The sequence below is a fragment of the Palaemon carinicauda genome, chromosome 16 (assembly GCF_036898095.1).
Source record: "Palaemon carinicauda isolate YSFRI2023 chromosome 16, ASM3689809v2, whole genome shotgun sequence".
NCBI classification, from domain to species: domain Eukaryota; kingdom Metazoa; phylum Arthropoda; class Malacostraca; order Decapoda; family Palaemonidae; genus Palaemon; species Palaemon carinicauda.
Genome location: NC_090740.1, coordinates 31,188,624 through 31,193,238, shown reverse-complemented (window position 1 = coordinate 31,193,238; position 4,615 = coordinate 31,188,624). Strand labels below are relative to the sequence as shown.

At 31.4% G+C, this 4,615-nt stretch overlaps 1 long non-coding RNA gene across 2 annotated transcripts; it reads right to left on the bottom strand.

Annotated features, from left to right (window-relative positions):
* Positions 1 to 911: 911 nt before the first annotated feature.
* LOC137655024 (uncharacterized) lies at positions 912 to 2,468 on the bottom strand. Of its 2 annotated transcripts, none has more exons than XR_011046779.1 (3): positions 2,296 to 2,468; positions 1,290 to 1,376; positions 912 to 1,084 (listed from the first exon to the last, which is right to left on the bottom strand). It is a non-coding gene; the product is annotated as an uncharacterized lncRNA (long non-coding RNA). The 2 variants fall into 2 exon arrangements; XR_011046778.1 differs by having other exon boundaries at positions 2,300 to 2,468.
* Positions 2,469 to 4,615: the final 2,147 nt, after the last annotated feature.

The following is a 4,615-nucleotide window of genomic DNA, read 5'->3' as shown; positions in this document are numbered from 1 at the left end:
AAAAAAAAAAATCCCGGAAATTCAAAATTCATATTTTGATCAACAAATTTAGAATACGCACTAAGATTAATTTGTTATTTATAGAAATAAATCAGAAAAATTAAGGTTCCTTTGCTTATCGATGTAAAATTTCAGGGAAAACTATTTTCAAGTGAAAATCCCTACAAATTTAGCCATCTAAATTACTATGATTTATACCAATCAAATGATAAGATTTTGCATGAGAATATTTGATGACCAAATAAAAGAAATTCTAAAAATACTTCAAGAAATATTTAAAATACTGGGAGTACAAACTAGTATGCTTGTGGAAAAAAAAAAAAAAACTATAAATCAACAGTAAATTAAGAAACCTACCACAATAAATGTGCAAGGAAAAAATCTACACGAATCTCTTAACTAATACCTGCAGTAAAAAGTTAATCTTTCCTCGTATCGAATTCAGTCGCGAATGGTCACCAAAACTGGTGGAACATTACGTTCATGATTAGAAATCGGCACTTGTCCGAACGTTAACCCAAATATCTCAACATAACCCACAGCTGGAAGAACCAAAATCAATATTCACAACTTACCCACAACCTCAAGAGTGTGCAAAAAATGAACACCATAAGAAAAGCCACACAAAAGAAAACAAAAGATAAAAAGACCAGAACAACGCAATAGGCAGAAGAAAAGATTAGTACAGCAGATAATAGACTAGAATGAAACTCATTGTTTGAGATAACTATACAAAAAAAGATCAATAGAAACTAAGGGAACACAAGTGCTAAAAAGAAAATATCAGAAGATAACTCTACAAGATATTGTAAATTCACTTTAAAAATTAAGTAGCAGTAATAGGAAAAAATGTTTTATATATTCTAATATCAAATATCTACACTACCTTGTAATGTGAACTGAAAGCAATTCGGCTGCAAAAGTAGTTTATTAATGAAGTTGACATTTTTGTAGTATTCTATAATTTTTTCCAGGTAATTTCGTTCTCATCTTTTCTCAATCTGTTGCTTTACTGTTGTCGTTTGAAGGTTCAGCTTATTTGTAATTACTTTTTGCTAGGTTCAAACACGAGTTTCTCATACACCTGGAAGAAATCAAAGCATTTAGTGTACATATTAACTGCTAGTGCTATCTCTGCCAGAAGTAGGCCTAATATTCACCTTGGAAGTACCGAGGAATACTTGTTAAACTATTTAATAGAAATATTTTATATTTCACTTTGGACCAATTAAAGGTTTTAATAAAAAGAAAGGATCCTTTACTTAAAGTATATTACTAATTCCTCTTACCTTTCAAAATAGATATTCCAATTGTCCTTCTACCCATTGAAAATCCAATTCCAACAATATCTTTTCTCTGAAGCTGAACATCAGAATCTGAAGAATAAGATATATTCAGTCTTACAAGCTATAGAAATTCACAATCATACAAGCTATAGAAATTCACAATCTTACAAGTTATTTAAGTTCTGTCGTAGAAGTTTTCATATTCACAATCTTACAAGTTATACATATTCACAATGTTACCACATCATGCAAGCACTTTCAAGTTATCTTCTGCGGCCAGGACATAAGTTTTGATAATTCTGTCCTTGAATGACAACAAATATCTTTTTAGCAGCTCAAATTTAAGAATTTAAAAACTAAACTTATTGAATATATATAGAAATAAATGCAGCAGTTCCTAGTCCACTGCAATACAAAAGCCTCAGACATGTCCTTATTCATGCCTTGGGTTTGGCCAGTTTTCATCACCACTGGCCAGTTCGGATTGGTGATGGAGAGACTAGTCTGATCGTCCTAATCTGATCTTAAAAGTCACTTCCGTTCTACATTTAATTTGAAAATTAGGACTTTTCTATAGTAGACAATTTAGTTATCGCTTTCAGAGCAGTTTACATTTATCACCAAAATCTCTGCCCATCAAAACAAACCGAGAATTACACACTGGTAACTAATGCCAAACTTTTGAAATGTTTTACAAGACTTCAAAATCTCATTTTATACTTGAGCCGTATACCTAATAAACATTCATTTATTACACTTCCGTCTCTAATGTATTAGATTTCCCTATTACTGTACCTCCTCTAATAATGAAGTTGTGGGCAAGTAGTTTAGAATTATATAACTTAAGAAATAAACACCAGGAATGACTTCTCACTCAACTCTTAAGATCATTTCTAACTCTCAATTTAAACTGACTAATTTTCGCGTTTTAAAGTAATTTGAAATTAATTTTCAAAACTTATTTGCATAATAACCATGAAGCTAAAAGTTCTAGTAAAGTTTTATTCACCTACCAGTGGTGAAGGTTTTGAATTTGTGGGCCAATTTCAAAGCAAATATACTTTTAATCAATTCACTCCACTTCAGCAGAATGAAATCTTCCTTTTATAAACTTCTGGTTCATCTGCATCGATTTCATCGTTCAAGCTTCAGCACCTCCGTCAGTGTTGTCATTGGGAATCGGAAAAGAAACTTAATTAATGTGTGAAAATATTTCTGCCACCAAAAGACTTAATTTGAAGACATTCATTATAAAGTCATTACCAGCAAAAATTTTATTTCCATTTTTTTTACAAAGGTTTAATAGCATTTTTAAAACTAATTTTTACTACAACTTGTGCCGAATACATGCCAATAAATGTTGCAGAATCTCTTAATTTGCTTTACCCTTGAACTGCATGACAAACCTTGTATGATGCTGCCAAAATAATTGATAAAATTTTAGCATTTAAATTACCAAAAGTTATATCTATAAACTTGACAAACAATTACACTTTCATTGATTCTAATTCCTTATCAATCTCTTGCATAAAGTAAAAAAAAAAAAACTATTCACGACAACATACTCACTAATTCTATGGAAAAACTTCTATACATCTTTGACAGCATCAAAATTTAAACTTAATTTACTTGTCATAGTTACTAGTATCTGCGTCTAAGATTATCACTTAAAGCAATTAAGGTCAAATTCAATCAAGATCAAATTCAATCAAAATTCGCCAAAAGCAAATACCTCTGAAAGATAAGTCATGAGAAATTTAGGTAAACAATGTCACGTATTAAGACCAAAATCGACCCTAAAAGATAAGTTTGTAAAAAACAAACATTTGAAAAACTAATTTAATACGTACCTAAAACACTTCAGTATTACTGAAGTAGAGAATATTCATAGTTGAATATGACCCAAAATCGAAGAAATTTAAGTTACCAAAACTAACCTTTTATGGAAGTGCTTAAGAAATTCGAAATAGAAACTTAAAGTTCCTTTAATAGAAAAATCTTAATTCAAACTCCTAGGGTAAATATAACTAATTGCCAGCCAAATACATGAACCATATATTTCTTACTCGCTCTTTTATTTTATCAGTTTCTGATCATGGTTATTAGGGCAAACAACGAGGTTTAGGACTCCCTTACATAAAAACCATTATGGGGGACTAGTGGGGAAACCTGGGTTTTCGGGTAGGGTAATTCCAAAAAAAGTGATTTGCAACAATAATAATGCTCAGAAAAGAAGAAAACCGGTTGGAAAAATACAGAGTTTTTTGCTCCGTTGCACCCTACGCGCGCAAAATTAACGTTACATCACTGCTCCTGTGCTCTGGCAAGCTGCACATGTGCTGCGCATGCAAACCTCGTGGGTCATTATTTCAGTGATATTCTTTACTTACACAGGAAAAACAATCTATATAGTGAACGGAGAGAATTTTCAACAACCAATCACCGAAATAGATTAAAGTACACTTACGAAATGAATTTTATCTCCCTCTGAGACTTCAAGCGATTGTAGTCATTCTGGTATTGCAGGGGAGTGTTTAAACAATGGCTGTTGAAGAACATCCGGTAACTTTTACATGAATATCTGGAAGCTCGTAAAAGTTAAACAAATCATGTAGTGATTACGTTATACAAAAACCAAAACAGATTTCGATCAAATGCAAACAATGCATGCACAGTAACTCCTAATCAGTCTCCTAAAAGTAAAATATGAAGTTCGATTGAGAAAGACTTTTTACTCGTTCATTTCTGAAAGCAAATTCCAGTTAACAAACGGTCAGGAAAATTATTCATAAGTTGAGATTCTTAAAATTAAAAAGAAAAATTACTAAAATTGCTCACACAAACTTTCACAATTGTGAAAGCAAAAGCACTAACCTAAAAAAGTATAACCATCTTCACTATACCTTCACAAAAGTAACCATCTTCACTATACCTTCACAAAAGTAACCATCTTCACTATACCTTCACAAAAGTAACCATCTTCACTATACCTTCACAAAAGTAACCATCTTCACTATACCTTCACAAAAGTAACCATCTTCACTATACCTTCACAAAAAGTTACTAGATTCACTATACCATCACAAAAGTTACTAGATTCACTATACCATCACAAAAGTTACTAGATTCACTATACCATCACAAAAGTTACTAGATTCACTATACCTTCACAAAAGTAATTAGATTCACTATACCATCACAAAAGTTACTAGATTCACTATACCATCACAAAAGTTACTAGATTCACTATACCATCACAAAAGTTACTAGATTCACTATACCATCACAAAAGTAACAATTCACTATACCATCACAAAAGTAACAATTCA